This window comes from Somniosus microcephalus, chromosome 23 (genome assembly GCF_052327205.1).
Source record: "Somniosus microcephalus isolate GS21.2 chromosome 23, FLI_Smic_1.0, whole genome shotgun sequence".
Taxonomy (NCBI): Eukaryota; Metazoa; Chordata; class Chondrichthyes; order Squaliformes; family Somniosidae; genus Somniosus; species Somniosus microcephalus.
The window spans coordinates 28649324-28662124 of record NC_141009.1 but is presented as its reverse complement, the minus strand read 5'-3'; the positions used below and the strand labels follow the sequence as shown (position 1 = coordinate 28662124).

The window sequence follows — 12801 nt, the reverse complement described above, 5'->3', positions numbered from 1 at the left end:
GTTTGGCTGACTACAGAGCATAATAAGATAAATGTCCCAAATTTAGGCTACATCTCTGCCAGCTACTGATGTTCTGCTACCAGCATCCAGCAGAGCATGCACAGTGTTATCACAGATCAACTTATGAATAATAGGGGGACATGCAGAAGGGTCAATTTAATGCGTGGAATTCTTCCAAAAAATCCCCGACTCCAAACAGTTCCTTGAGGCTAATTAGAACAGTGCTGAACCTTTGTCAGCATGCATGACAACAGTATCAAAGATTTAAGGAGGGAAAAAAAGGGATGCTGTACATACAGAACACTAAGTGACAGCAAATATTTCTTAAAACATACGCTTCAACTTGTTTTGTCAGATCTCTGCTGTCATTAGATTATGAAATGTAGTATATTGGCAGGGGATTGTGATGTACTTCTATTAGCCCCAATTACATGAGCGCAGTTAATTGAGACAAAATTAGAATTAACTGCTGATCCAGATGAAACAGCATTACACAGTAAAAACAATGATGATCAGTAGCATACAGATTCAGTCTTGTAACAACAACAAAGAAAATTCTCCATACTCCGGAGACCAAAAAAAGTGTACATATTGGAATTAATTCATGTTAACAAAAAATGTTAAAAAAAATTCTGAGTAAAGTTAGTTTAAAAGTCCCCCTGCAGAATGTATAGGCAAAGCACATCCTCCGGCTCCAGCATGTATGCTTGTACGTAACAGAGTGCCAATACTGGTGCTTGCAACTTTATGTAATTTGTGCGCAATTCATGCTCTAGTATCCCTAGAGTACTGTAGCTGCTAGGTAAATGGGGAAAAAAAATAGTGGAGTAAGTCAATTCAGACAAAGTTGATCCACATAATGATTTGATTTCCTGTGTAGAGAACATTATTGATTTTGGTGAACATGCATCTTTAACCCTTTAGGCATTATGCTGTGCGAACATTCAAACTTGATATGACAAACACTTTTTTTTTTTAAAAAGTGGAAAGTAAAGATCACATTTGGAGGCATAGATGGTAGAAACGCTATAATTAGCAGAAAATAATGAACTGACTTAACATTTTCATTGATAATACATTGTAACTATTGACTAATCTGTCCCCATACAACTGGTCACGGTAATGAGTGTTAGGCTACTTGACTGTGTCGGGCAACCAGTCCAGCTGTGATTTAAATAGTTTGGAACTTATTCCACAGAAGAATATTACGACTACATCAATAACAGCCCACAGGCACCCCCACCAAGAAAACCTGCCACTGAAATACATTTTAGGTTACTAGCTGTGGTAATTGAAATATTGGCTTAAAATTGTATTCCAAGTAAATCTGGGTTTGTTCAGCATGACAGTACCATGATAATAGGCAAGAGCCTAAATGCTTATTTAACTAAGAAGTGGATCTAATTCTAAGATGGTTACAAGTTACAGAATTTTTGATTCATTGTATCAATCAATTATTCTATTGCAAAAATAATTGGTTGGCATAAGCCTGGCTAATGGTATTTTTCATGAAAAAATGATTACGTTATGCTCGTTAGAATCCAGGGTCCAGTGAATTCCACTGGCTATTTGTAATCATTTTATGACTCGCAAATTATTTTCAAGTTACTATTCCAGAATCAATCTGCCTAGAAAACTACTGTAATCGGGTCTAATTTTCACATTTATGTAATCAGAAAAATAAATGTGTGTTTTAACTGGATTTAACATTAATTATCCTTCCCCCCCCCCCCCCCCCCAGCCATTTTCCCATGTCCATTTCACCCCTCCCCCATACACTTTACATCGACAGTTTTCCATTATGTTAATCTGCTCTTTTTACCACTGTTTGGTCTAATTTACTTTATTTTTGTTCAGCTACTTGTTGGTGAACTTGGCCACAAGTGTATGTAAACGAAAAGTTCCAAGGGGGCAAATCGTCCTCAATCTGCAGATCCACTGGTGTGGATTTGAATGGTTTTGGTGTTAAGAAAAAAGTAGGCCCTCAGACGATTAGAAATCTGATCCCTTAAGTTTCCCCTTCGGTGTCATAAAATATGCTCTCTCGGAGCAGCACTCTCCTCGCAGGGGTACACTCTCCTCCCCATAATCAGAACAAGAGGCAGGCGGACAGCCAGCTGGACACACTGAACAGACAGCCAGACCAACCACACAGCCTTGCTGTGGTGCAAGTCGAACTCATTAGTTTCATTGTACCGAGTAAGTCACTGTAGAGCAACAATACATACCTTATACATGAATGTCATTACTAATTCACAGTTTATATGGCAAGACATGTTTTGAATAACTAAAGCAATTTTCATTAATTTAATTACTGTCGTCATTTTGAGTCGTCTTTTTATTTGCTGCTTCGCAAAAATATGTAGCCTGTAAGAAAACTGGCATTCTAATCGTAAATACTGTCAATAGGAACTTTTGTAGCAAGAGAGTGGGCTTTGGATAGAAAACAGCTATCCACATTAATTTAACTCAGAATATTACTTTAAAATTATGAAAGGTTTTGATAGAGTAGGCACAGAGAGTGTGTTTCCACTGGTGGGGAAGAGCAAAACTAGAGGCCATCAATATAAGATAGTCAGCAAGAAATCAAACAGGAAATTCAAAAGAAACTTCTTCACCCAGAGAGTGGTGAGAATGTGGAACTCACTACCACAGGGAGTGGTTGAGGTGAATAGTATAGATGCATTTAAGGGGAAGCTAGATAAGCATGAGAGGGAGAAAGGAATAGAAGGTTATTATTTTGCGTATATAGTTAGATGAGAAAGGATAGGAGGAGGCTCGAGTGGAGCATAAATGCTAGCATGGACTGGTTGGGCCAAATGGCTGTTTCTGTGCTGTATATTCCATGTAATTACAATTTAAATGCCTTGAAAAGTGTCATACAAGTTTTAACACAGATTTTGCAGCAATCTTATACACAATTATATTGTCAATACTGTACATCAACCTTTAAGTGTTTACTTAACTGTAAAATATAGTATGCAGCATTTGCCTTTCTAAATACAGTTTAAATCTCTCCATGGCTGGCCTTTCCCCAAGTCTGTGATCTGCGGCCCTAAGTCGCTGTGTACACTGGGCGGACTTCCATACCGACTGCTTCTGGTTCCCTGAATCCATCAGTGCCCGGTCCTCAAGCTACCTTTCCCCAAGGAACTCCCTTCCTCAACATCTTGGCCTTTCCACCGCCTACCCAGTCTTCAAAAACCTCCATTCCCTCCTTTTGGACTGTGCTTTTGCTCCCTTCTAACCCTCTTCCACTTCTTTATCTTGCTCTCCCCCTCACTCAGCGTAGACTGCAAACGCTCCAGGCCATTTTCCTATACCCGATGAGCGCTACAGCAATGTAAGTAGTAAATGAAGCAGAATTGCCGAGACATAACTATTAACAGACTTTGCAGACTCTGGTTAAATCTAATTTCCACAGGAAGTTAACACATCGAGAGTACTGGAGTCGGTTTTAAATACTAACCAAGAAGTCGAACGCTTTCACCACAACTCACTTAAAAATATCTGTGTACACATACAACAATTAAAGTTGTCTTTAACTCGAAGTTGGAAAAAAAACCGCAGGAAGCTGCAGAAATATCAGTTTAATGCGTGCTGTGGTACCGTAGCAGACAAGTTGTTTGATTGAATTGCACCACTTTTCAGGGGCTCCACCAGGTGGAGCTTCCCACAAAGGACAAAACAGAGTGCTTATCTTGTTGGTCAAACTATGGAGCAACACAGGTGTTGGAAGCAGAAGAAATGCATGTAGCCCACTCTGTGCCATGATGCTGTTCCAGTACACTGGAGATGAGCAGGGAGCAGGCAAGGAAATGCTAGAATTTAAACAAAGGCCAAATCAAAAAAATTCCCTGGAATTCAAACAAAAGCCAAAACTATAAATTAGCGGCTAAAGTAATGATGCTGCCCTTCCGGACAAACTGGGAAGGTTACATCATAAAATAAACACACCAGTCCAATCACAACAGGGCAGCCCAAGGCTGATCCAAGTACGTAGTCCACAATTGCAGAAGTCACAAAACCACCAAGATTAGAATGAAAATGGCAATTTGATTGCATCCTTCCAGAACCCTACCATCTTCCCATTGCAGCATCTAGCTGGTTTTTTGTTGTTGTTTTAAATGAGTCACATATCTTGGCCTCAACAACCCTCTTGTCCTGCTGTACTGACATATCCAAAACTATTCTTTCAGATTTACTTTCTCCGTGAAACATATTATACACCTCTACAAGACCCCTCCAGCCCGAGACTGAAGAACCCATCAGGATGTCTCACATAGCTCTTCCATCAGACACTGAGGATTAACCTGCCAATGTGGGATTTGTTAAAAAGGAACAGTGCAAGACATCTAGACCGGCCTCAAGACTACTATAAAAGGAAGTGAAAAGGTACATATAAAGTATCATGGCTTTCAACATTCCCTTATTACATTCAAAATGTTGTAAGTTCTAGGGCTGGTGACTTGTGAAATATGGCCTCGGACAAGTGAAGGAGAAGGGTTGTTTAACTACATCACTTTGGGGTGAAATAGTGTACAGAGGATTCATCTGTATTTATTTAAATATATTCAATTTCAGGCTTAGAAAGTAAGTTGGATCAGAATACATACTGTTAATTGCTAACTAACATTTTACATTCCATCTGTGAAATAAGTTGAATACACTACCTATCTTATAAATACATGTATGCTCATGCAGAGAATCCCAAGCTATTTCCAACTGTTAGTATAAATGCAGGTTTGGAAGCCTTTAATGCCTGAGCATCGCTCCTTAGCAGATAGACATTCTACTGAATATAAAGCAGGCTAAGTGATGGGAGTGAGGGGGAAGAGAAGGGGCATGAATGACATCTGCCATTGGTAGAAGAGTGATAGTCGAGTGATTATCTCTAAAATTCCATTTCTTCCCAATAAATAGGGTATTCCTTTAAATGCAGCTAGATAATTATGCAATAATGTGGACCACTCACTAAAACCATCTCGATTCAAGACTGCAATAAACAAAATGTTAGGGCATTTAGCCAGATACATAGATTATATATCCAGGGGGAAAAAAAGTACGAAAAAGTGACTTTAGTACTGTATAGGGATATGTACAAGGAATTGTGTGCGCTTATATCAACATCAATATTGAACAATCAGATGGCATTCCGCTATTGCTTTCTTCCTGCAGTTACAGGATTTCCTCCATAGAGCCCTACTCTTACCCATATGTTTTGGCAAATTCTCAGTCAACACTGGGTGAGCGAGAGGGAACCCATGATTGATCTGCAGAGACCATATTGATACTGATCCCACGCCCACCAAATGATATGCTATAGGGCCCTGAAAGAGAATCCCCTTACCCTACTGTCTAAGCACAGAACTTCACAGAGGAGTCCTATAACTTTATTACAAGAAGACTTCAGTCAACTGAAAAACAGCGAGAGAAAAAAAAGTAGGAAAAATTGACAAATGGAAACTGAATTCAAAAAGAACAAATCACAATGTCCAAGAACGAGGGCATGGTGCCATTATCTTCCAACATGCAGTGGGCACTGCCATGATGAATTGTGCAGACAACTAATCTACTGAAGGTGGTTATCTGGTGGCCAACCACACTGGAATCCTTGAATCTAAAGCCTCTGGTAGAAATACAGCTGTGCTGTTAATACAGTTCTAGAAATCCTTGGCACTGGCCCGTCTTGCACTAGAAGCAGAAATAAGGCACCAGTTCCCAATGCAATCGACCCCCATGCTATGAGCATTAAACTTTATTTGTAAACAAAATCTTCAATGTATAAAGAGTAAAACATACCTATGCTCCCCTTTCTTTGAACATGTTCAGAACTGTGTTACTAAATTAAAGCCAGCAGGCTAAAATTAAAAGCTGCACACAAGTCAGACATCATCTTTTTAATGGTTGTCTGAATATGTAGAAAGATGCCAACTTCACTTTTATTGGCTGACACGAGACATAAAAGCTACTGATTGGGCTTAAAAAGAATAAAAGTTTTAATATATATTTTAACGGGTTGTGCACTGTGAATACCAAAGATTTGACTTTTGCTTAACTACCCAAGTGTCATAAAAATTCATAAACCTCAAACATGGAGCCAAGACTGCTGAAAAAGATTCTTTATTGAATCAGTACATAATCAGCTTTGTAGGCAATTCTTTAGCAGCAACAGGACACTTTTCTTGCAAACAGCAGCAGCATGGAACATGTAAGAACGTGGCACCCTGTGGTTATGCAAACTGTCTTAAAATTTTCTGCTTGGCAGAATTCCATTTGCGTGTCTGTGTGTTTTTACAAGTACTGTACTTTGTGCATTATACTATATCAGCTGTATTTCATTGAGTTTTAAATAGTCTGGTAACATTCTGAAGTCTTCTGCATCATTATTTGGAAACAGTGATTAATGGAAAACGATGCATCATTCTTTATTGTATATACTTGAAATTTGTGTTATTCTTTGGTTTTATTCAGTGCAACACAAAATACCAATGATTTAAAATATATTGCTAGAGAACTGATCTGTAATAGTGAGAAATATATTGTGGATAACTATTTCTACAGGATTTTCCCCAGGAAAGAATGATCATGGAAGAAAAAAAATCACTGCCAAGCATCCAATGGTTATATACCAACAAGGGCACCAAATCTGAAGCTGTGTTTAAGAGTACAAGCCCCACTTGTACAGGTGTGCAATGAGATTGAATCAGAAGAAGTCAATTAAAGTTTTTCTGCCATTCTGGAGTTTAGGTTGTTCTCACAAAGTAGTATCACTACAGAGGGAGTTATGTCCGAGCCCAAGGCCAGTGCAGCTCTGACAAACCCCGTGTTGGTTTGCGGCCAAATCCAACAGCAGTAACACGTGGTGACTATGTGACAATTACTCCATGTGGCTGCCTTGTAGATGGAAAGCATCAGGCTTGAAACTAGTCCAAAATTTAGCTGCTGCTTATGTGAAATCGGCCGCAACTTTATTTGTGGCCCCACGCTCTGGAATGCCCTCCTTCAAGGCCCTTTGACAACACTTTTGATCACCCCCTCCCCCAATATCTCCTTTGGCTCAATCCCCGTTTTTTTCCTTATGCCTCTGAAGCGCCTTAGGATGTTTTTGCTATGTTAAAGGCGCTATATAAATGCAAGTTGTTGTCGTTGAATGAATCTCCCCAATATTACAAGCAGCAAGGCATCCTTACCCAAAGGTTTGCTTTAACAGCTAACAAACTGCTGAGATTGTCTGGCACTTTCAGAGTTGTCTGCATAGTAAGAGAGCTTTTATCAGGCTTATGACAGATCTTCGGATCATTTTCTATTGATGTGGAACAGAACAAAATGATAGTAATTCCTTGAACTAGAAAGAATTCAAATACCACCTTATAAGTAACCTTGGATATTGACAAAAAGACTCTGTCCTCCTACCACATGCTTTTGCAGTTTTAATTAATATAATGTAAACTAAACATAGATTAGTCCAAAACAATGCTGCTTAGATTCAGCTCTACTCAAAATAGGGCCTCAAATCATTTTCAGAATTATTAACTGAAGCATTTATAAATGTTCAACTACAGCAGCAACTTAGAATTGAATATTCCCTCAGGCGAGAAAAAAACACACCGAGCAGCGGTAGGAGGGTTGCGGCAGTGACCAAAAGGGGTAGATTTTAAGGAAGCTTTTGAGGGAGATAGAGAAGTAGGAAAGCGAGAGGTTTAGGGAATGCACTCCAGCGTGTGGGGCCAAGACAAGCAAGGTTCTGCTGCAGTCAGTGAAGCAAGGAGGTCAGAGACACAAGAGTATTGAGTGCACACTTTAACATTGAGTGCAAGGTGGTTGCAGAGGTTAAGAAGGGGCGAGACCATGGAGGGATGTGCAGATGAGGATGGAAATTTTGAAATGAATGCATTGGTGATTTGAGAAGCTCATGAAATTTGATGAAAATGGGGGAGCACAGGTGAGGGATAAGATAACAGGAGTAGGCCATTCAGCCCCTCGAGCCTGTTCTGCCATTCAATGAGATCATGGCTGATCTGCATTTTAAATCCATGCACCTGCCTTGGCTCCATATCCTTTTATACCCTTGTCCAGCTAAAAACCCATCGATCTCAGATTTAAAATGATCAAGTTATCTAGCATCGACTGCTTTTTGTGGGAGTTCCACACCTCTACCACTTTTTGCGTAAAAGTGTTTCCTAACGTCTCTCCTGAAAGACCTGGCTCTGATTTTAAAGTTATGTCCCCTTGTCCTAGACTCCCCCACCAGCGGAAAAAGTTTCAGGCTAACTATCCTATCAATTCCTTTCAAAATCCTAAAGCCCTCAATCAAATCACCCCTCAACCTTCTATGTTCCAGGGAATACAAGCCTAGTTTATGTAATCGCTCCTCATAATGTACCTCTTGGAGCTCTGGTAACATTCTGGTGAAGCTGCGCTGCACTCCTTCCAAGGCCAATATATCCTAAAGCGGGGTGCCCAGAACCATACACAGTGCTCCAGATGTGGTCTAACCAGGGCTTTGTATAGCTGCAGCAAAACTTCCTCTCCTTTATATTCAAGCCCTCTAGTTATAAAGGCTAACACTCCATTAACCTTTTTGATTATTTGATAATGAGCTGATAAGATACAGGCAGCGGAGTTTTTGGAGGAGTTGTAATTTGTGAAGGGTGAAACTGAGGCAGCTAGCTAGGAAAGTACAAGAGTAATGGAATCGGGAGGCTAAAACGGTATGAAGGATTTTGGCAACGGTGAGGTAGGGACTGATATACCTATCAATTCCTCCAATAAAAGGCGAAGAGTTACGAAGGTGACTAAAGGTTTTTATTGACTAAATAACAGCCCACTCTCGTGGGTGATCCGATCCAAGCAGGAGGAATACCAGCCAGTCGCTCACCTTTATACCTGGCCTGGTGGGTGGAGCCAAGGCGGAGTCGGCAGTGGTCATCCCAGGTATAGCAGTGTGGCAAGAGGCGACCTCGTACCGTGATACAATAGTGGTCAGTGATACAGTTATAACGAACAGTGGTGAACAGTGCTAACTACTAACAGTGATACGATAGTGAACGTGGTTTACCACATTCACCCCTTGTTTAGAATTAAGTCCGGCGGGGTGAAGTGTACTACCAATTCTGGTAGGTCAGTCTGTCCGGAGGCTTCGTAAGCCTCTCCGATCGCCGCAGCGGTGGTGTTGCCTTATCCGGTGCTGGTGCCTTATCCGGTGTTGATGCTGGTGTTTGCGTGGTCGGCGAGGGCTCGTGGGGTTCCGGCATGCCGTCTACCTGGACTGAGGTTGGGGGGGGTGGTGGCGGTGTTTCCGGATCGGCTGAGGGTGCGAGGTCTCGTAGGGAGACAGTGTCCTCCCGCCCGTCTGGGTACGCCACGTAGGCGTACTGGGGGTTGGCGTGCAGGAGGTTCACCCTCTCGACCAGGGGGTCCGTTTTATGGGTCCTCACGTGTTTCCGCAGCCAGACCGGCCCCGGGGCGGTCAGCCAGGTTGGTAGAGTGGTTCCCGTAGTCGACTTCCTGGGGAAAACGAACATTCGTTCATGGGGGGTGGTGTTAGTGGCCGTGCAAAGTAATGACCGGATGGAGTGCAGCGCTGTCGGGAGGACTTCTTGCCAGCGGGAGGTTGGGAGGCCCTTAGACTTTAAGGCTAAGAGGACGGCCTTCCATACCGTCGCGTTCTCTCTTTCCACCTGACCGTTACCTCTGGGGTTGTAGCTGGTGGTCCTGCTTGCTGCAATACCTCTCTCTAGGAGGAATTGCCGGAGTTCCTCGCTCATGAAGGAGGAGCCCCGGTCGCTGTGTATATAGTTCGGGAACCCGAACAAGGCGAAGAGGGCATTCAGGCACTTAATGACCGTGCTACTGGTCATGTCGGGGCAGGGGAAGGCAAAGGGGAAACGGGAGTACTCATCAACGATGTTGAGGAAGTACACATTACGGTCAGAGGACGGGAGGGGCCCCTTAAAGTCGATGCTCAGGCGCTCGAAGGGGCGGGTGGCCTTGATCAGGCTTGCTCGGTCCGGCCTATAGAAGTGCGGTTTGCACTCCGCACAGGTCTGGCAGTTCCTGGTCATGGTCCTGACCTCCTCGATGGAGTAGGTCAGGTTGCGGGCCTTAATGAAATGGTAGAGTCTGGTGACTCCGGGGTGGCAGAGCTGGTCGTGGAGGGTCTGAAGCCTATCGATATGCGCGCTGGCGCATGTCATTCGTGAAAGGGCATCAGGGGATTCGTTCAGCTTGCCTGGCCGGTACAAGATCTCATAATCGTAGGTGGAGAGCTCGATTCTCCATCTCAAAATCTTGTCATTCTTGATTTTGCCCTTCAGCTTGTTATTAAACATGAAAGCCACCGAACGCTGGTCGGTGAGGAGGGTAAATCGTTTGCCTGCCAGGTAGTGCCTCCAGCGCCGTACTGCCTCCACGATCGCCTGGGCCTCTTTCTCGACCGACGAATGTCGGATCTCGGGGCCCTGTAGGGTCCTTGAGAAGAAGGCCACTGGCCTCCCCTCCTGGTTTAGGGTGGCGGCTAAGGCGAAGTCGGATGCGTCGCTCTCCACCTGAAAGGGGATGGACTCGTCCACTGCGTGCATCGTGGCCTTGGCTATGTCTCCCTTAATGAGGGAGAAGGCCGCGCACGCCTCCTCCGTGAGGGGGAAGGAAGTGGCTTTCAGGAGGGGTCTGGCTTTGTCCGCGTAATTGGGTACCCATTGGGCATAGTAGGCGAAAAGCCCCAGGGTTCTCCTAAGTGCTTTAGGGCAGTGGGGGAGGGGTAGCTCCATGAGGGGGCGCATTCTTTCTGGGTCGGGGCCGATGATTCCGTTCTCCACTACGCAGCCGAGGATGGCAAGGCGCGTGGTGTTAAACACGCATTTCTCCTTATTGTAGGTGAGGTTCAGCCGTTGGGCCGTACGGAGGAATTTCTCCAGATTCGCGTCATGTTCCTGCTGGTCGCGGCCGCAGATAGTGACGTTATCTAGGTAGGGGAATGTAGCCTGCAGTTCGTTCTGGTCAACCATCTGGTCCATCTCCCTTTGGAAGACCGAGACCCCATTAGTGACACCGAAGGGGACCCTAAGGAAGTGGTATAGGCGCCCATTCGCCTCGAAGGCGGTATACTGGCGGTCCTCAGGGTGGATAGGGAGTTGGTGGTAGGCCGACTTCAGGTCGATGGTCGAGAATACTTTATACTGTGCAATCTGATTGACCATGTCAGATATGCGGGGGAGGGGGTATGCGTCCAGCTGGGTATATCTGTTTATGGTCTGGCTGTAGTCGATGACCAGGCGGTTTTTATCGCCGGTCTTTACGACTACGACCTGGGCACGCCAGGGGCTGCTGCTCCCCTCGATAATGCCCTCTTTCAGGAGGCGCCGCACCTCAGAGCTAATGAAGGCTCTGTCCCCGGCGCTATACCGCCTGCTTTTGGTAGCGACGGGTTTGCAGTCAGGGGTAAGGTTAGCAAACAGAGAGGGTGGCGGGACCTTGAGGGTGGAGAGGCTGCAGGTGTTACGCGGTGGGCGGTTTAACGTTTGCTGGTTGTTGACTGTGAGTGGGGGGAGGGGTCCACCGTATGCTAGGGTTACGCTTTGGAGGTGGGATTGGAAGTCCAGCCCTAGTAGGACGGCAGCGCAGAGATGGGGGAGGACGAGGAGTTTAAAGTTTTTATACTCCGTGCCCTTAACCGACAGGGTCACGACACAGTAGCCGCTGATGTCCGTGGCGTGGGACCTCGATGCCATCGAGATTCGGCTGCGCGTTGGTAGGACAGAGAGGGAGTAGTGGCTCACCGTGTCTGGGTGGATGAAGCTCTCCGTGCTTCCGCTGTCGAACAGGCAGGTCGTGGCGTGGCCGTTCACTTTGATGTCCATCATTGACTTGGACAGATGGTGCGGGCGGGCTTGGTCCAGGGTGACGGAAGCTAGTGTGTAGCTGAGCGAGTCGTTGTCATCTGCGGGCGAGGCGGTCGGGCGTGGTGAGTAAAATGGCGTCTCCCACGAGGTAGGGCCCCATGAGGCACTATTGGGGTCGGTTGCCTTAATCAAAGATGGCCGCCCCCATGACTCATGTGTGGGGATGCTGGCCTCAGTTGCCCTAAACGAAGATGGCCGCCCCCATAGTTCGCATGCGGCACTGCTGGCCTCTGAGGATCCGCTCCTGCAGGCCTTGGAGAAGTGGCCTTTCTTCAGGCAGGTTTTACATATGGAGTTCTTGGCTGGGCAGCGCGACCTCGGGTGCTTCTCCTGGCCACAAAAAAAACAGCCGGCGGCCCGATCGCGGATGCCCGATGTCGGGGCCGGTGCCGGGGGTGGCGGGGCCGGTCGGGTCCGGGACGCCGACGCAGAGGTAGATCCCGGGGGCGGCGCTGGGAAGGGTGCTGTGGTAGGGGTCGGGCCCGAGTCCCAGGGTCGCGAGCAGTACCTGGTGAATGCTTCCTGATCTTGGTGGGCCACTTCCAGGGAGATAGCGAGGGCTTCAGCTTTTTCCATGCTGAGGTCTTTAGCTTCCAGCAGTCTTTGCCGTGAGTACTCGGACCGTAGGCCTTTCAGGAATGCGTCGCGGATATTATCTTCAGTATTTTCGGCTGCCGACACCGATTTAAAGTCACAGTTCCTGGCGAGTGCATATAGCGCCTGTGAGAATTCGGCTACTGATTCTCCTGGCTGTTGCGGCCGTGATCTTAGGAGGTGCCTAGCGTACATGTAGTTTACCGGGGTCCGGTACTTCTGTTTCAGCAGGTTGATGGCGGTCTCGTAGGTAGTCATGTCCTCGATGAGAGTGTATACTCTCGGGCTCAGTTGTGCCTGCAGG

At 45.4% G+C, this 12801-nt stretch overlaps 1 protein-coding gene across 5 annotated transcripts in view; it reads right to left on the bottom strand.

Moving 5' to 3' along the window:
• dennd1a (DENN/MADD domain containing 1A) overlaps positions 1-12801 on the bottom strand; it is a 517876-nt gene that overhangs the window by 387347 nt on the left and 117728 nt on the right. The window lies entirely within an intron of this gene.